This window comes from Tamandua tetradactyla, chromosome 3, assembly GCF_023851605.1.
Source record: "Tamandua tetradactyla isolate mTamTet1 chromosome 3, mTamTet1.pri, whole genome shotgun sequence".
NCBI lineage: Eukaryota > Metazoa > Chordata > Mammalia > Pilosa > Myrmecophagidae > Tamandua > Tamandua tetradactyla.
This window is the reverse complement of record NC_135329.1, coordinates 100,678,258-100,698,909: the sequence shown is the minus strand read 5'-3', so window position 1 is coordinate 100,698,909 and position 20,652 is coordinate 100,678,258. Positions and strand designations below refer to the sequence as shown.

At 40.2% G+C, this 20,652-nt stretch overlaps 1 long non-coding RNA gene and 2 pseudogenes across 2 annotated transcripts; all 3 read right to left on the bottom strand.

The window, feature by feature from the left end:
- The window catches only part of LOC143675732 (L-lactate dehydrogenase B chain-like), a 77,570-nt pseudogene extending 77,254 nt beyond the window's left edge, over nt 1-316 (bottom strand).
- A 436-nt stretch (nt 317-752) lies between these two features.
- Nucleotides 753-2,410, bottom strand: LOC143675730 (rab-like protein 6 pseudogene; annotated as a pseudogene).
- Nucleotides 2,411-5,062: 2,652 nt separating this feature from the next.
- Nucleotides 5,063-18,846, bottom strand: LOC143676266 (uncharacterized). Of its 2 annotated transcripts, none has more exons than XR_013171964.1 (4): nt 18,736-18,846; nt 15,964-16,032; nt 13,025-13,282; nt 5,063-5,273 (listed from the first exon to the last, which is right to left on the bottom strand). It is a non-coding gene; the product is annotated as an uncharacterized LOC143676266 (long non-coding RNA). The 2 variants fall into 2 exon arrangements; XR_013171963.1 differs by having other exon boundaries at nt 5,063-5,270.
- Between the last annotated feature and the right edge of the window lie 1,806 nt (nt 18,847-20,652).

Here is a 20,652-nt window from a genome sequence, read left to right as displayed (position 1 = left end):
TACTACTTTCCTTTTTGTTTATTTAATTATTATTGTCATTTTTTTTACACAGAAGATCTTTATGGTCTGAGTGGAGCGTCCAGTGGAAAACGAAAAGAAATGAACATCAGGAGAGTCTGCCAGCTCAGGTTCACCTGAGCCCACATACAGGTGCAACCACAGGTGGTGCAACTGAAGAGACTGTTAACTGCTGTTTCCTGTCAGCCTTGTCCTGCGGGGACAACTCTGCTCCAGAGGGTAGGTCACACTTGGCCTTAGGGTCCATGGGAAGGGTGGGGGTGCTGTACCCAGAAAGGCAGGAAGCAGGGCCCATCATGCTGTGGCAGCTGGGTGGGGTAGCATGGGGCCCAGGATGATCCAGGATACCTGAGAGTTTCAGCCCCCTGCCCCTGCAGGTCCTGCCATGGGCTTCAGCCACATCCCTGAGAAATGCTGAGGGCCAGTCGTGGCAGCCCAGCGGGGTGGCCAGGCTGTGTTGTGAGCAGGGCGAGCAGGGGACTGGGGAAGCATTATCAGGAGATAGCACCCCACCCACAGCCTCCAGCTGCCTGGGCCTTCGGCTCCTTCCTTGCTGCTGGGTGGCCCCAGGGAGCCTGGCTGTCCTCAGCGGCCAGGCTCAGCTTTTGCAAACCACAAGGTCAGAACCCAGGTCTCTCCAGCGAGGAGAGCCTCTGTTCTGAGCCCCAGAGCTACCCTGGCAGACCCCCCAAGAGGGCCACCCGAGGCCCCACACCCCTTAGAGTGGCGCATAGTCACTGCCCACACAGTGCCAGCTGCCCAGGGCCATCCCCCCTGGAAAGACTCCGCTCATCCACTGCCTCCTCCTCTTTGCTCCAAGGCTGCTGCTTGCGCTTCCTCTTCTCTTCCTTGCCCTTCTGGTGCTTGCTCTTCTTCTTGGCCACCTCCTCTGCCTCCTCTTTGCCCTCCTTCTTCTCTTTAGAGGGAGGTCTGCCTTCCTATCTTATTCACTTCTGTCCTTCGGTCCCGGGTGCTCAGGGCCCAGACCAAAGAGATCAGCATCATTTTTCAGTTTGAAGAAGTGGACCGGAGGCTACAGAGGTGGGACAGGCGGACAGGGTGAGGACCTCATTGCTTACATCAGAGGGGTCCTCTCAGACTGGAAACACCTCTGCCCTCCATGGAGCATCCCACTCCTCACTCTCAAAGTCAGGGTCGTCCATGATGAAGGACAGCATCTGGGCGGCGATGGGCCCCTTGCTGTCACTGTCTGACGCCGCCTGCCTCTTCTTGCCTTCTGCGTGCCTGAGAGAGGAGCCTCTGGTGTGAGGCACTGCCATGGGCACTGTGGAGGGTGGCGGGGGGACTGGAGCAGTGCGTATCCCCACCCCTGAACCAGCCGAGAAGCTTGCAGGCCACTGGAGCTCCAAGGCTTTCGTGGGGACAGCTTCTCCCAAGGTCTTTCAGGAAGACCGTTTAGTTTCTGGTGCTGAGCATGGCTGGGGGGCCTGGTCGGTGGATTTGGGGCCAGCTGACCCCTCCTCGGCCTCCTCCTTGCTGGAGAGAGGGCTGTTCCTACTGGGCACTGGGCCTGCCCGTGAGAAGGACCTACCACGTGACTTGTCTACCAAGTAGAGCTGGTACTGTGGGATTTCCTCCCAGGGCCTCCCCAGTGCTGTTGCTGTCCTGCTGTGAGGCCTTGGTGCTGGCTCTCTGCATGACCTCGAGGGGGGCTGCCTCCTCCAGGAAGCTGCAGGCCATGCTGTCTTCAGGAACAAAGTCCTCAACTCTCACTACTTTCGCTGGGGTCTCGGCACAGGTATCAGGCTCTGGAGGTGAAGAGGTTGCCTCAGCAGCAGGTGGCAGCCCAAAGAGGCGTGAGATGATACCACACCCTGGAGCAGGGGGAGCAGGCGGCGTGGCCTTGGCTGGGGGTGCCGAGGACAGGAGGTGGCGAGCTGCTGCTGTGGGGCTGGTTGGAGCGTGCTGGGGCTGGAGCTCCCGGTGGACGAGTAGCTGGGGGCCACGATGGGCAACTAGGATTCCCAGGCTGGGCTCTATCTGTTGGCCCCCAGGGGATATCGAGTAAGATTTTATAGTTCTGGTCCTCAGTCTTCTGATGCACCGACAGCTCCTCCAGTGTGACATGATGTCAAGCTGATAGGTTTTCAGCTGCCGCAGCAGCGTTTCCCTCTAGAGCTGCCAAAATGGAATACTGAAGAATTTATGAAGGTATTTTAGGCCAAAGCTGTTCTTCATGGAAGACTCAGCACAGCAAAAATGGGAGGAACCTGGAGGTCTTACCAGGCTCTCCATGCTGTCACTCTCCCCGAGGGCAGGATGACCAGATGTCCCAGTAGTTGCCCAGCATGCACACGGGGACGTGGGTCAGCATTTTGGGGAGCTCCTGGAGGATGTAATTGAAAGTCCATTTTTTCAGGGTGGAAAACATCTTCCCGCTGGGAAGTCCGAACCCTGACACGGCTGGTGAGTTCAGGGGTGGTGGTGGCGGGACATGTCCGGCCGCCCATGGGCAGTGCAGGTCTCCCTACCAGGCGGGAGTTGGGGTCCTGCAGCCCAAGGCCATGAAAGTGCCAGGGAAGGCGCCTGCCTGGTGCTGTGGCTCCTCCCGGCCTCCAGTACCCCCATTGTCACGGGGTGGAAAGACTTTTCCTTTTTGTTTAGGTGATCTTTTATAATGATCCATTTCAGTCACTTCTTACTTCCTTTTGTGTGAATTTTTAAAAATATTTTCTTTGGTTACCATGGGTATTACATTTAACAGACTAAATGTATTACAATTTAATTTGACTTCAATAACCTAAACATACATAGTACTTATATCCTTTTCTTCCTCCCTCTTTTGCTGTTTTTGTCATGAAGTACATCTTTATGCATTGTAACCAAGGATTATGCTTGCTTTTCATGTGTTTGAATTTTAAGCCACATATTAAGTAAAAGACAGTATTACAAATGAAAAACTCAACAATACTGGCATTTGTATTTACCTGTATTGTTATATACAGAAAAAGAAAGAAAAAAAAGGAGGGAGGAAGGGAGGGAGGAAGAAAGACAGGTGATGCACTGCTCTCCAAGTCTCTTATTATGTGCTGTTGGGATCCTGGAAGCTGCTACAGTTGAGGCCCTAACTGAAGCCCACATCCCTGCTCAACCCCCAGAGATCTGCCAGACCAAACTTCACAAAAATGACAAAGAATAAAAAACAAACAAACAAAAAAAGTGGTGCACAGAAGCCGTGGCTGCTGAGAGGTCCAAAACTGCCAGTGTCTGGGCTGGGCCTTCTAGGATCTGCCAGACCTTTCTTTTAACTTTTATTTTTTCAATGGCAGAACGTTTTTTGTATATGGTGAAATGTAACATATATATGCAATAAAGCAATAAATTTCCAAGTACATTGTAACAGCTAGTTATAGAACAGATTTTAAAGTTTGGTTTGGTTTACAGTTTCACGATTTTTTGTTTCTTCTTCTACCTGTTCCAACACATTGGAGACCAACAGAAATATCCATATATCAATATAATGATTCAGTAGTCATACTCATTGTTAAATCCTATCTTCTCTGTTATACTCCTCCTTCTCTTTAAATAACACACACACACACACACACACACACATATATAAGCAATAAATTTTAAAGTACATCACAACAGTTAAGTTATAGAACAGATTTCAGAGTTTGGTGTGGGTTACAATTCCATAATTGTAGGTTATTATTTCTAACTGCTGTAAGGTACTGCAGGCTGAAAGAAATATCAGTATAATGATTCTGCACTCATACTCACTTGTTAAGCATGACCTTCACTGCATAACTCCACCATCACCTTTGATCTTTCTCCCACTCTTTAGGGGCATTTGGGCTATGCCCATTCTGACATTTTTTATGTTGGAAGGGCTGTCACGGGATAGGGGTATGAAACTAGTTGATGTTCTGGAGAAGCTGGCTCCTCTGCATTTTAGGACTTGTCTGGTCCAGGGACTCAACTGGAGATTGTAGATTTTGGAAAGTTATCCTAGTGCATGGAACCTTTGTGGAATCTTATATATTGTTCTAGGTATTCTTTAGGATTGGCAGGAATGGTTTTGCTTGGAGTTTCAAAAATTATGATAGGCAGCAATGTCTAACTGGAACATGAACAAGAGTGACCTCCTGAGTAGCTTCTCAACTCTATTTGAGCTCTCTCAGCTGCTAATACCCTATTTGTTATACCTCGTTTCCCCCTTTTGGTCAGGAGGCATTTTTGATCTCATAGTGCCAGGGCCAGACTTATCCCCGGGAGTTATCTCCCATACCAGCAGGGAGACTTTCATCCCTGGATGTCATGTCCCACATAAGGGGGAGAGCAGTGGTTTCATTTGCAGAATTGGGCTTAGAGAGAGTGAGGCCACATCTGTGCAGCAAAAGGAGTCCTCCAGAAGTAACTCTCGGATGTACCTATAGGTGGGCTAAGCGTCTCTGTTATATACATAAGCTTCACAAGAATAAGTCTCAGGATCAAGGGCATGGCCTATTGATTTGGGCGTCCCTAATGTTTGGCATCGTATCTGGTGTTTCCCTGGTGGTTAAGTTTAATAGTTTCATAATTTTTCTCCCATTCCTCAAGGAACTTTGTCAATACTTTTTGATTATCTGCTTAATATACTCTGGGATGTATCCAGGCATTACATTAAGCTATACAGGATTAGAGACTCTCATTCTTATTCTGGGCTCCCTGTATTTGGATTGTTTAAATGCTCTATCCAGACAAGTTGAGTTAGATTATGTGCTACAGAAAATTTAGGTTCAGGACATAATAAACATATCTTCCTTTGGTCTCAAAGAGTAGGAGAAGTTCTAAAATTCAGGCAGTGTCTTCCTTACCCCTGTATTCTGAATTACCTTAATCCCGACCCCATCGTCTACGAGACCTTTACTTCCGGTGAATGCTGGCATGAGGCCGGAAGTTACTGCTGCCCAGATGGCCTAAACCGAGGCTCGCAATCACTCTGGGCCCTCAGAACCTGCCCGACCATGAAACACCCATGCACAAAATAACAGCAACAACAAAACTCACAAAAAAAAAAAAAAAAAGAGAAAAATGGTACACTAGTTCTTTATGTCAGATGTATGCAGTTGGAGGCAGAAGCTGGAAGTGGTGGCGGCTGAGCAGGCTGAAACTAAGGCCGGTGTCTGTGCTGGGCATCTTAGGCATCTTCCAGACCGGAAACGCCCACGCAGAAGAAAAAAAATGTAGCTGAAGCTGGTGCAGGGGCTCTTTACTTCCTGGGGCTGCTGGTTGAAGGCTGGAAGCTGCTGCTGACCAGAGGGATGAAACCAAGGTCAGTGTCCATGCTGGTCCTTCAAGGGTGCCCCAGACTGACGTTAACCCTCAACCCCAACTTTTGGCAGAGGAGGTTGCCTCTGCCCCCGCAGGCCCCATCTGGCCCTCTCAAAATTTGGGCTTTGTTTCCACAACTGCTGCCATTTGCACAGACACTGCTGCATGGCTGAGCAATAGGGACTGGTCACTGGCTAGGGAGTTCAGTTATGTAAGCTGAGCTCTCGGCAGTGTCTCAGTGCTTCTGGTATTTCTGTAATTGTTCTAAACATCCAGTCTAGTTCCAGGGTTAACACCTAGTTAATACCAATCTTTTTTTCCAGCTCGTTAATATTTCTAGTGGAGGGAGCAATTTGTAAAACTTCCTGTTCTGCCATTTGTGTCTGACTGCTCCCATAATTTTTTTTTTGTATGCTCTATGATGGGGGTCACATTTCATTCCTTTTTCATTTGCTATCCTGCTATTGGCGCACCATTTGTTGAATTTTTGGGGTGGTGGTGGTGGGGAGTGCACTGCTTGGAATGGAACCGGGTCTCCCGCATGGCAAGCGATAATTCTATCCCTGAACTACCCTTGCACCCCTTGCTTCCATAAATTTTTAATCAATTTTTGTTGTTGTTTTTCAATAGGCCTAACAACAAAATACTAAAATGGTTTCGAACAAATACATGAACTTCTACTTCCCAAAGTAGTCGTGTTAGGTTTATAATTTTATCCCAAATCAGTTTCGTTTCCCAGAAGAGTCCCCTTCTCCCAAAATATTTTCTTATTAATTTTGTTGGTTCCCAGAGGGGTTTCTGGTAGTTGCCTGGTGTTTTTCTGTTCTGGTTCCACTGATCTTTGCCATCGTAGCTCTGGCTGAATTCCTTTGTGAAAATGCCAAAACTTGTGCCCCAGTGTGGTGTTTTAGTGCCCCCCAGCCTGTCCATATGGTGCTGGATTCCCCATAGGAAAGGGAAAAGTTTTCCCTGACCGGTATCTTCTTGATTCCCAGGCTGGCTTTCTTTTGCGGGTCTCCCAAAGTTCTTTATGAAAATAGCTCTCTTAGTTTCAGAAGCTACATTTCTTTAGTTAAAGCTCTCCACAAACTCTTCCCTTCTCTTTCAGCTTTACTCTGGTCCCTACAACAGAATCCTTGAAGGGCATATAGTGTTCTCCTCAAGTAGACCCCAGAGAGCCCACCAGCCCTTCAATTTCTGAAAAGACTTAACTTTTAAACTTGAGTGAGAAATTCTGCTATAGTTAGTTTCCCTTCTCTTGTTACTATCAAAACAGGGGACAACTTATGAACTTTAAGTGTGTTGATATTTTGACAATTTATTCTTTGACAGCAACTCATTCACATTAGGGATGGTACCTCAACCAAGTGTTTGCATTTTAGAGCCCATTATGAATTGAAATGAAAGACCACTCTTGTTCTTATGTTTTTAAGTGGACCATGGCTATACCTGCCTATCAAAACACTGGAAAAGGCCCTGCTGATGTAGGTTTTGACTTCAACTTATACCTGGAACATGAGATATTTGAGGGAACTCAGAGGTGGAACAGATAAAAGGATAGATGATAAAATTTGGGTGGTATTTACCATAGATAGAAAAATGGCAGCCTATATTTTATAATGGAACTAAAATTCAAGTGCCAGACACTGTGCTAAACTCTTTACCTTCAACTTCTCCTTCTCTGTCTCATTTTTATCCATAGAACTTAATATTTTCTGAAATTCTATGTAAGTGTATTTATTTATTCTGTTTGTTGTCAGTCTTCCCCTGCTGAAATGTCAGCTCGATGGGATCAGGCATTGTTGTCCGTTTGACTTCTTACCATAGCCCTAGTTCCTAAGTCACAGTCGTCATTCAATACATACATGTTGCATGAGTGAATCTCTCATCCCATTCAGTGGGTGATATGATTATTTTTATGTTACAGGTGAGAATACATGGGCTTAGGTTGTGTAACTTGTTCGAAGCTGTGAATTTAGTCAAGAATCAAAACCAGAGTCTGACTCCCAACACCATGATTGAACTTGTCTACACTGTCTCCCTTCCCTCTCAGTTCTAACAAAGATAAATCTATAAGGTACATACCACTCTTAACTCATATATGAGAAAATTCATATATAAGCCCAGAGAGGTCAAGTAACCTGACTCAGGTCACCCAACTGATATGTAGGGAAGACAGGTCTTGAACTTGAATTTTTTAGAGTCTAAAGTCCATGTACTTTTCCTTGTACTACGGTGCATTGGTGAGAGGTAATGCATTTCAACCTCTAATTAGGATGAGGTTGAGAATAACGAATATTGCTATGGGGGCAGGAGACACAAGCCAATCATAATTCAAATAAAAGATAGGAGGTTCTCATGTTGTATGACTCAGAATCCAGGTTTTCTGGGGGCTACCCCTTGCCATCTGGTGTCCCATGTAATAAGGAGACAGTGAGCCCTGCTTGTTTGCTCACCACCCCTTGCGGCAGAAATAAGCCTTTCTCTTTCCAGTTTGTGCCACTAAAGACAGATTTGTTTGCTGCCCATTTACCATGGCGATAAGTCATTAATCGGAGTCCAGCTGGGAAGGCTATACATTACCCAGCCAGAGTCGTGGAAGGTGCCATAAAAATGATGTGGGAAGTCACTGAAGCCACTCTTGGTGCCTTGAGGTATTAAGGATGAATGCTCTGTATTCTGTTTTTGTACTATTAGAGGCCTGGGAAAATAAATATCAAGTACTGCTAAAATCCACCTGTCCAGATTCTAGCAGACATAAGCTCTTTAGGGAATAAGGTGCTTAAGAAACTAATAATGTTTAGAAATCCCTGGGCCAGTCAGAATAATGAATGCAGCTAATAAACATTCTAATTAGTTAACCTGGAGAAAAATCTTTGCCCCTGTAGAGTGGACATTTTCATATTATCCTGAATGTAAACATTAACTTATCATAGATTGCCATTTAAATGCTACTCTATATCTCTTCTTGAGTTTAGACACTGTTATTGACTATGCAAAAAGCGGCAGAAAAAGACTTAATAAAAAGTGACAGCAGGCAGCTCTCCCTGCCGACAGAGATTAAGTGCTTAGCTCTTGGCATTTCAATTACCTAAAACTAATGGAATAAATATTTTACAGTATTATTGCCTTTTGGGGGGTAAAGCACTCAAAGAAAAAAATGTACATGGAATGGGATTTTGCTCTTTCTTAATGAAATAATTAAAATGGATTCAGTATCTGAATGTGATCATTAAAAATATATAGATACTGGAACTTGTATCAGTATGAAGAGATCAGAACATAATTTTCTGTATGCATAGCCTTCACCTCTGTCATTTTGCCCCCAGCATAACTTTAAAGTAATGCCCTCTAACTCTGTCCATAAAATCAATTGAGCTGAGCTCAGATGATTTTATGATAGCATACATTTATTAGGACATTTTTTTTTAAATATGAGACTGGTCAAGCATTCCTGTCCTCAGAGAATATTGTATTTTGTGTGTCACTAGATTGAGGTATGCTTAAATTTACTCTTTGAATCAGTTTTCACTGATCCTGGATTTGTGCTGTTCCTTGTTCTTATATATGGCAGGAAATGCAAATAGGCAACAGCTATTTGGAGAATAAGCTTTTTCAGTGAAATGATACCTTGTTATTGCTTAATGCAGGGATTTCCATGCAAGGATGGTAATGGATCTTCCCAATTAAAGTAAAATAATAGGGCTCAAAGATAAATCACACACTGCTAATTTCAGTGTTTGATGTCTTTGGGGTGACAGGGAAATGGTCTGTTTTCCCTGTTGGTATGTCATCATTTTCACTGAAGTTAATAAAAATAATGTCAAACCTGAATCTGCAAATGGCTGGCATACTCCATAATGTCACATTATATCTGATCAGGCCCATTAGTCTACAGCTATTGTTTATAGAATTTATGATATTGTGTGTGTGTGTGTGTGTGTGTGTGTGTGTGTGTGTAAGTACAGAAGTTTATGATGGAACTAAACATTCAAAAGTACCCATCAGCATAAAATGAAGCACAAATGACTTGTCCTATGCACATGGAAATTTCAAGAGACATCCTACAGAGGCACAGATTTTACATGTTTTTTATATTTGTATTGGAGATAAAAGAAGATGACTTGCTTACTGAAATTGCATCTGTATCTGTGGGAAAATACTTATCACTTAAAGAGAAGGTGCTTGATATTTTTTTTTTTTTTTTTTTTTTTTTAAAGGAAAGACAGAGAGAAGGAAGGAAGGATAGAAGGAAGGAAGAGAGGAAGAAAGGGAAACATCTTTTAAACATTTTCTTGTTTTATTGTATTTTGTTTCTCCGTTTTCGTTACATGGGCTGGGGCCGGGAATCGAACTGAGGTCCTCCGGCATAGCAGGCAAGCACTTTGCCCGCTGAGCCACCGCGGCCCGCCCGGTGCTTGATATTTTATCCATTTATTTTTAAACTACAGATTTATGTATACTCATAAATATGTGTGAAGGAGAATTATCTGAAAAGATGACTTGAATTTTGAGGAAAAAAATATATAGTTGAAGAAATAAAAGGATTCATTGGACACTGTAAAACTGAGCAAGAATATTTTCACCGAAGGATTTGTTAAATTTTGCAAAGTAATATTAAGTAAAATTATTACTCAATGTTTAATCTATAGATTAAATCATAAGTGGCCCAGGTTGCTTAGAATCAGTAACTGAATCCAGGCCTCAGTAACCTAGAAATCTAATCCATTAGTAAATACATCAGAATTTACTTCCTAGGTCAGTCCACTTCTCTGCAAATCAACTTCTTTCAATCTCACCCAAACTGCTGCTGCTATTTTCCTCCTAAACCACTACAAAAAGTGGTTTCTATTATTGCCCTTCTAGAATCATTTCTCAATATGACAAAGCAATCAGTTATGTAAATCCAATCCTCTAATTCTTCTGCTTGAACTCTGCGATGACTCCCCATTACTCTGAAAATTAAATCCAACTCCTTACCATCCTACAAGGCCCAGACCGGTCCATCTGTCTGCTATTTACCGCCTCATCCCCTACCAGTCTCCACCTCATTTTCTGGAATTATTCTAGCTACCTTGCTCCCTCTACCTGGAAAGCTCCCACTCTAGGCCCTGGAATGTTGTGTTTCCTCAGTTCTTTCAGGTCTCAGCTCAAATAGAAATTTTCAATATTGATATTTTATCGATTGATTGATTTATTGCCACACTCTTCCTAGACTTTAATCTCTATAAAAGTAAGTAATCACCTGTCTTATTCACAGTCTATTCCCAACTCCTAAACAGCATCTGGCATCCTGTTGGTTCTCCATACTTATCTATTAAATGAATGAATAACTGAGTGAATGAATGAAGAATGACTCCTGGCCCTAAAATTTCTCCTAGAAATTGGGTAAATTTCTTTCTCTACCATAGCAACCCATTCCTACTTAACATCACTAGAATATTTTATCTTCTCTGCCATGTTGATCTTAATGCTTAAGTGCGAAACACTTTTATTCAGTTTAAGGTGGCTAATTACAAAAATAAGAATGGTGTCAGTATTTCTGGTGATATTTAGGCTGGATACTATTTATTTATTTTTAGTGACATCATGAGCTAAGGATTCTTCTAAATTTGCTCTGGGTTTTCCAGGATGGCAGTTACCCCTTGAACAGTGTACCCTTGATATCTTCTTATTTCAAAGCCTCACGTTGCACTCCATAATCACTCCCTGGATTCGTGGTTTATTATCCTCCATTTTTGATCAATTGATAGGATCAGAATTGTGGTTCAAATCAATCCTAGGCTCACCCTGAGGTGCAGATATATCATTCCTAAATTATTATAATATTATCATCATCTCCATATTTATAACTTCAGTACTTAGCATTGAAGTGTCTGAAATGTGTTTCCATGTTTGGACCAGTTAGCTTTTACAAAGGTGAAGGCTCTTATTCAATAATGAGCATGCTGATTGACGTGCCCTAATATTGTCTTTGTTAGAAATCCTGAGAATTCTTGGCATAGGATAGAGTCATAGATTCACTGAGTGATGAAGGGGAAAAAAAAAGGTATCTTATGTAAGAAGTTCTGGGAAAGGTTGGTATTGAAGACACATTTGAGGAAAAATAGGATGCTTTTAAATAAGAATTTTTTAAAGCTTATGGATATTCTAAAGATAGCATTAAAATTGTGGAGAGGATTCAATGAGAATTGCTTAGCGGGTCTCATGATAGCATGTGATGGGTGAATCAGATTTAACCAGCTGCATTTATTGACATTAAAACATATTCCTGAAGACTCTTCCCCAAATTCACTGAGTAAGAAATTCTCTGTCTTTTGAGGGCTTTATTTCCATGATCATCTGGATCTGTGGTTTCACTCAGGTATTGTCTGTATCAATGCTTTTCAACAGTCTTCAACTTCCTGGGATCATTTCAAATTTTTGGGTTTCCTAGGGCTTGTTAAATTTTCTTAGAGAGATCTAAATAATTCATTGTTATTAAAGCATATTTAAACTATTAGTAATTGAGCCATATGGCAATGGAATATTAATGAACTGATAGATAACTGTAATAAGACACAGACTCTAGAAAATGATCCAAGGATATTTGAGAATTTTAATATTTTAATGCAATGGAGAAAAGATGGATTATTCAATAATCAATGTTCGAATAACTGTCTAGACTAACTTTTCTCCTGCAGGCTCTTATGCTCCATTTGCAGCATTTTTCTTCATATATCTCAGCAGTATTCAAATTCTAGATACCAGTGGTTCTACTTGGCAATGAAAAAAAAAGTTTGGCTTGGGGGAGAGGGGTGTTGGAGGCAGAGTGAGAGGAAGAGTTATTTAGGGATGCATTTTCACCAAAATGTTATGTGTTCTTTCAGGTGATTTATTTGTAATATTTTTTTCTGTATTTTAATTTCTAGAATGAGCATCTAACATTTTAAAATCAGAATAAACAAAGCTATGTTTATTTTGGGAAAGAAAACAGTTTCTCAAGTCTCTCCATGCAAACTCTTGCTTCAAATCATTCAATGTTTCTAGGCCCCAGCTAACCCATATGTGAAATGCAAAGGTATGATTACTTGTCTACAACTCAAAAAGTGTTCTTTTTCCCCAAGAGAAGTAATTCACCACAGTGTAAATCTGACAGAGGATAGTGAGGTAGATCATATTTTCCTGTATTCACTTTACAGAGGAGGTGGTAGAAGTCCAGAGAGGGTTAATAACCTCCGGAAGGAAACACGGGTCATTAGGGGAAAGGACCACATTCAGTTCTTTGGACGCCGCCAGTCCAAAGTGGCTCTCGTTCCACCACTCTCCACATGTCTGTTTTTCACTTTTCAAATGAGAATTTTGTGAGACAGTCCTTAAAATTCAATGAACTTTGAAAAAATGATGATTTAAAAAACCCCTGAGACTATATTGCAATAGGTTGGTGCTGTCTACTGTATTGACTTACATTATCACAGTTTAGGCTGAGCCACTCCAGAGTAAGATCTCTTATTTACCAAGATCAGAAATTTATTTTCTTTAGTTAAAAAGCATTGGAAAGCATGAGGCCAGTCTTTCACTATTCAGGGGATCTCATTTCCCTGGACTGCTCATTAGTCTGAGGTTGGTTAAATGTGTTTTCATTGTTGTTACTTAGGACACATTTATAAATTATGTTTTACTTAGATTGCTTCAATAAACTCTTCCAACCCTCGCAGCAATCATTAGCTCAGTCTGCTATTTTGCTTACCTGTTTCTTTTGTACTTTCACTACTTGAGATTATATACAGCTGAGATGGCTTTATTTGTCTGACTCTCCCTTTTTCTGCCTCACCCACATCTTCTCCCAGGACCTTCTTTCCCAGATTATTTGTTGGAGGTGGTTTTTTTTTGTTTTTTTTTTTTGGCATCTGTAATTTTCAACAAAAGTCGTTCAAACTTTGCTTCATCTTAATAGTGGACTTCTTTCTAGCATGCTTATCATTAAAACATTAAAGCGAGAAAACAGCTACAAAAAATAAAAACAGAGACAATCTGTTAAAGCATATCCTTCAAACTATTCAAAAGCAAAAGCTTTTAAAAATCACCATAATAACATTAGGATTAGAATTAAAAAGTCAGGCCTCAAGAGGAGAAATAGTACTTGGTCGGAATAATAGGCCACCCTACAATAAAAGTAATTCAGATAGTGAATAGATAAATCTGGATCCCAGTGTTATGCTCAGCCTTCCCTCCCTCCCACCCTCCCTCTTTCACTTCCTCCCTTTCTTCCTCCTTTAAATTATTTAATTAAAAAGTTTCAAGATTACACAGGAATAATTAGAGTAAAATGTGAAATCCCCCTTCAAAACACTCCCACTCCCTGCTTTAGTTGAATACACTATTAACATTTTGATGCATACCTTATTAATCCTTTTTCTACATGCATATGTATGCATATATAGATGTCTATATGCATATATGCACATACATATGTATATACACATATGTAAGGTTTTTCTTTTTTGCATTAAAATGGATTATGATATATGTATAATTCTAATTTGTTTTTTTTTTCCATTTAATAAGCCCTGGATGTATTTTTGGATAAGTGAATAAAGATCAACCTCATTCTTTTTAATCCACTTATGATAAGGTTGTGCCATTATATGTTTAACATTTCCCTTTTAATGGCATTCAATCTATTTCCGATTTTCTTTATAAAAATAATACTGTAATAAAGATCCTTTAAGTGCTCATGCAAGTATTTCTTTAGGATTACTCTGGATCTAGTCTCTGTACCTTGTCAGATTTGTTTGGCCATGGTTTTCTGCTGGATGCTATTGGATGACATTCCCAAAAGATAGCCTGGTACTAACTGCATTTTTATAGGCCATAAAGGGAAGCTTTGATCAACGCAAACAGGGACATGAGGGAGCTGGTGGGTAAGTTATTCCCCCTTTCACTACCTGATGGACTGTTGCCAGATGTAGTGTTTTCATATGTCATCTCAGGGGGCGTACTATTTGACAGCAATCAGATGTGCTTTCTGGTAAAATTGTGGCTAGATTTGTAATACACAACTTAGTAATTGCTTTTCCTCCTTCTCTGTCTTATTCACTTCTGCCAGTCTAGCTTCTGTGGAGTTTTTACCCCAATTAAATATTCTATGTAAAATTTGCCCTAGGGCTTGGTTTCTAGAAAACCTGGACTTAGAAAGATATATGCTAAAAAATAGAAATATTGGGGCAGAGGGTATGTGAGCTATGTTCACTTCATTATACTACCCTACTTTCTAATCAGATATGTCTAATTATAAATATAGGTAATTTTTATTTTCCTTTAATTGTTGACTGTCACCTCATAAGAAATTCTTTGTTATTATTATATATTGTAAAATAATACATTAATTATTATTTTATGAGCTTCACTGGCAGTAGAGAACACCTCTATATGTACATTTAGGTATAAATTACATTAAATCCTGTTAAGTAATGGGTTCCAGTGCTTTAATTTTCTGGCTAAACTAAACGAAGTCTGAATTAGTACTTTATTCTTTTCTAAATTGCACTATAAAACAGGTGTTATTTTTCACAGAAGCCATTTCTCAGAAAGTACGAGATAGATCATTTGTTGGAAAGATATTTGTAGCATAGACTTTCATAACATCATGATGCAGGGATAACTTGACCAGCCTTTTGCCCAAGCTTTGGTATACTGTCATAGGGTAGAAGGGATTAGTGGGCATTTTTTTGCATCTTATTTAGTGTCCCAGGATAGAGTGTGTGTAGGCAAGTTGAAAGGTGATTAGAATCCGGAATAAATAAGATCTCTCCAAATCTGGGCAATTGAGATTCATCTCAGGCTTGCCCACTCACATGGTGTCTTTCATACTATCCATCCTAATCCAAACCCACACATAGCTTCTGGCATCCTCCTGTCAACACAAAATTTGTAGCTCACGCCAAGTCTTTTACATGGCCTGGCAGGGTCTAATGGTCCTTCTATGAATATCGTTTCAAACGAGCCTACAGTATTCAGTATATTCCATTCACTGTGAGAATTTTGGGGCCAGCAGATAATCCTTAAATTATGAATTTGGATCTAGATGTCAAGTATGTCCTCTTATGTACTCATCCTGCATGGGTTCGCCGTTCATATGGGGATAGTTTCACAAATAAATGAAATTTCTATTGCAGCATTATTGAAGGACAGCTTTCTATATTCTCATCCACTCTGTGGCTGTTCTTGAGTTGACACCACTGGCAGGGCTGAGACTTTGCTGGGCAGTTGCAGAAGGAAAAGCATAGCTTTTCCTGTGGAATTCTCAAAGGCAATACCTACAGGAACATATCACGTTTATTTCAATTGGGAAACGGATTATGTGGTGTTTTGGTTAACTCCTGAAATCAGTGCACTCATCCAAGTGTGAGTGTGAGATGTGAGAGAAAAGAGAATTTTTTAATAACATAGAACTGCTTCAGGAATGCATGTATTTGGATTGTGAGCCAGATACACCTGTGTTGGCTTAAAATAAGGTCTGCGTGGATTTGCAAAATGGAAACCTCACTTGAATTCTAACTAGATTAAAGACATTGACAGAGTCTTGCCAGTCATATCCTGTAATTGGGGAACTGGGGCTCTCTTTAGAAGTAATCTACTAAGGCACATTACTTTACAGTGTTTTATTGAAGAAGAAGCAGTATTTACCTAACAACGTGTCCTGGAAACCGTGTATGGAGTCTGGAAAGTTGTTCCTTCTCAAACTGCAACTTATTGCTGATGAGTTAACAAACCAAATAATGTAACAAAGGAGAGAAAAATAAATCTCACAGTGTCCTTTCCATAGTACAGCATTCTCTATTTGACCATTTCTAGTTTATATAATAAGTAGAAACTTTAAAGTTAAATCATAAGAAAATGTTTTCGTTTTTCTCCAAATAATTTATGCACCTGGTTACAGAATATAGAATTGTGTGGAAGGTCATATAATGGAAAACAACTGTATTCTGTGAGCTATTAGGGGCTGTGGACTAAAAGGGCACAGATATATAGCATCTAACTTGGATACTATATATTTTAGGTATTCCATTTTAGAATGTGTAATAAAGATGGCTGTTAATTGTTTGAAATGCCTCCCATTGTCAACACATATGGGAGACTATGTCTATGTCTCATCCACTGGGCAGGCCCTGTGACTGTTCTGACCAACTGAAAATGGTAGAAGTGATTCTGCACCAGTTTTAAGACCTAGGCCTTCAGAGACTGGAAGCTTCTACTTCCTGTATTTACTCTTGGAATCCAGCTGTCATGCTGTGATAAAGATCAGTTATCCAAGTGGAGAGGTCCATTGTGGAAAGGAACTAAGCCCCTTAACTGATGGACCTAGCTGAGCTTCCAGCTGGCATCCAGAACTAATTTGCAGTTGTATGAGTGAGTCATCTTGGAAGCGGCTACTTCAGCTCCATATGAAGTGCTCCAGCTAGTGCCACGCAGAGGAGAAGCCCAGCCAAGCCCTATCTAAATTTCAGACCACAAAATTGTGAGATATAAAAAAATTGAAGCAGTTGTAAGCCACTGAATTTTGGGTAATTTTTTATGTAGCAGTAGATAACCAGAACAAGAATTTGGGTATAATGTAAAGGGTACAGGCCTTGAAGACTTGGAGACCTGGTTTCAGATTTTGTCTCCAAGGTTTATTGTGTGACTAGGGAAATTATTGAGCCCTCTCTGCCTTCATTTCTTTATCTGTAAAATGGCAGCTATCATATGTCTCTTAAAAGCTCTGGCAGGGATTAGATATGAAATATGTAAAATGACTATTCCATTTCTTGGAAGATGATAATAACTCAATATAGCACCATCCATTTCTTATTCATCAAACAGTTAATCCAATCCTCTGTACTTTTTTCCTAAGCAGCTTTTCCAGACCAGGGTGTACTAAAGGGAACATTTTTTGAAAATCATTTTATCGGTATGATTCAGAGCTTTAAAATGTTTATATATATTTCATCAAGTAACTCCATTTTATATCTGTATTCTAAGTAAATGTTTCTAAATACTGGCAATAATATATCCATCCATGAAATAAGATACATGTAATTTCCTGATCTCTGTGCCACTCTTAAAGAAATTAATTATGTATATACAAGATCAAAAGAGATAGATCAAAAGAGAACCATTTGTTGGAAAAATATTTGTAGCATAAACTTTCATAACATCATGATGCAGAGATAACTTGACCAGCCTTTTGACCAACCTTTGGTATACTGGTCATAGAGTAGAAGGGATTAGCGGATGCTTTTTTCACATCTTATTTAGTGTCCCAAAATAGAGTGGGTGTAGGCAAATTGAGAAGTGGTTAGAATCTGGAATAAATACAAGCTCTCTAAATGTGGGCAGTTGAGGCTCATCTTAGGCTTGTCCACTCACATGGTATCTTTCATTGCCCATCACTGTGTTATGTAGCCACCCTGACCAAGGTTTTGGAAGACAATGGCTGAACCTACTTCTTCAAGATAACACCATTCCCAACATACTTTTAGAAATTATCCACAATCTAATAAGGAAGGGTATATACATATGCAAGAATTCAGGAGACAGTTTAACTTTTGATGTGTGTCTTTCACTCAACACATATTTATTGAAAACCAACAAAATGCTAGGCTCTGGTAGGGTTCTAGGAGAACAGAGGTGAAATCACAGGCTCCCTCCTTGTCTAGAACATCTAATGAGTGGTCATTTTGGAAAGAGTCAACCCTGCTTCTTACGTATTCTATAAATATCTTCACCTTCATGCCTTTAATTTTGTTACAGTCTTTCTTCTCAAACAATCTCCTCATTTGACCAGTAAAAGTGTTTTCATGATTCAACTTGAGCTTTGCTTTCTCCATGCAGCCCTCCCTGGTTTTGTTCTGTGTAATTTCTAGCTCTTCTGTATCATGTAGTGCTGCCTTCTTGGAGCACTCATTGTCTACTCATCTCTAGCTGCTCTGTGTGGTTGGTTTTTCCTTTTTAAATGTGTATACTATTTCCACAACTAGATGAAAGATTCTAATGTTTCATGTATACATATCAAATTCCTAGGAATCTTGTAAAAATGCAGTCTGATTTAGTAAGTCTTACCTTGAACCTGAGATTCTTCATAGCCGACAAGTTCCTAGGCGATGTATATGCCACTGGTCCTCAAAGGATACTTTGAGTAGCAAGTGGCAAGATTCTAGAGGTCTGAGACCATCAGATTATCTGTTTCTCCAAGACCTAGGACATTGCCCTGCCTGACCATCAGTGGTATTCAGCAAATATTCCTGGTTGTGTGGTACAAAGGAAACGACACAGACCTTAGAGTAATACAGATCCAGGTTATAATATCAGTTCCACCATTTAATGCTCTGAATAATCTTGGGTACTATCTCTGTTTGCCAGGCTGCTGTAAATACCTCACAATGGGTGGATTTAAACAATGGAAATTAGTTGGCTCACAGTTTTGAGGCTCAAAGGAGTCCGAACTCAAGACTTGCTTTCTCCTGGAGTTTGTAGCATTCTGGTGCTGGCGGTTGACAATCTTTGAGGGTTCCTAGGTTTGTATCTCTGCCTCCCATCACATGGTGATGTCTTCTCCTTTCTGACTTTTGTGATTTCCAGATTATTGTGATAAGGCCTCTAGTAATCTGGATTAAGACCCACCCTGATTCAGTTGACCACACCTTAACTAAAAATAACATCTTCAAAAGGTCTCCTTTACAATGGATTCACACCTTCAGAAACACAGATTAGGATTAAGAACATGTGTTTGTTGGGGTACATAATCAACCTATCAGAGGCACATATCTACATTTCTTTCCGTTACATTTTTATTCCTTTATAAAAACAACTTTGCAGGGCTTTTGTGAATTCAAAATTAAATTACATATTTTAAAGAACTTGAAATAGTAACAGTATATTCCTTTTGTTTGTTGGTTTAGTGTATTTTCTCTTAATAGCGAGGAGGAAAATGTGTTTTTCTCGATATAGAGATCTCTTTAGTGGAGCTAGTCCTAATATTGTGCAGAAGCAAATTTCTTACTGGAGGAGGAATATACTTTCATGAGCTTTGACTTGATTATTTTATAGAGTCTAACATACATGCCAGGAGCTACGGAGAAAAAAGTCATTCCAAATGAAAATGTGCCAGGTGCAGCCCACATGTTGCTTCTGGTCCCCTATGAGATACAACTGCTTTGAGGACAAACCAATCAGTAATACCAAAGGAGAAAGCAACATCACTGTTATTTTCCTGCTTCCTGCTCTCTACCCAGCCTGTTAGTCAGAGATAGTGCTAGACGTCCTACAGATGAAGCCCTGGCAAACTCCTTCCATCAGATGACTCAGAGGGTGAATATAAGTGGCTGGCACAAGGCATTCAGTTCTCAATTCAGTGAATGTGTTGGAAAAGGTAGTGCATGCTATCCTTCCTGAAAAAGCTCTCCTCATCCACTAGCAGAAAAAATAGTTGCAATCAGTGTCTCCTGAATTTAGACAGTTTATCTTATAGGAGAGGTAAGTCATCTTCCCTATATGGGAATATTATTTTTCTTTTGATGTACGGCAATAGGAAGTTTGTAGCAATACCTATAAGATATAGAAAGAACCACATCTAATCAGGCATCGAGTTCTAACTCCAACTTTACAGAGGATGAAAGGTTAGTTTCTTTAAAAGATAAATAGTACAAAAAAACCAAGGGAGCATTGTTAGATACTAAGGAAGACTTGGAATATACAAGATTCAAATGCAATGTTTGGATCCTGATTTTAAGAAATCAGTGGTTAAAGAGATATTTTTAAACAATTAGGGAACTTTGAACTTGGACTAGATATTAATATATTGTTAATTTCACAATGCTTCGAAGTCATGTTTTTCAAAGGTAGAGACAATTGCTGAAATATTTGTGGATAAAAAGATACCCATCTTTAATAGAAATCAGTGACATACAAATTCAAACAATAAAGAAGCAAAATACCTCACCTATTAGATTGCCAACACTTAAAATGTTTGTGTAGTAGGTATAACAAGGTAGAGCTAAATAAGAATTTATGCGTTTGGTGGAAGTTTAAATAGTAGAACCATTTTGGGAAGACTTTTAGAAATATTTAACAAAGGTGAAGTTGTATATACTCTATTTCAGGAATTCTAAGAATTTCAAGAATTTCTTGTCTAGGTGTGTGGGTCAGATGATTTAGGCTGGGTTATGCTCCTGTAATGGGTCCAGTTGGTTTTGTTCCTCTTCTTTTTTTTTTTTTTCCTTTTTTTCTTTTAACCAATAGATGTTATATCTACAGCCACTTTAGATTTATAGTAAAAATGGAGATTTTACAGTGCTTTCATATACGACTCCTCTGGTACCCCCAGTTTCCTCTATT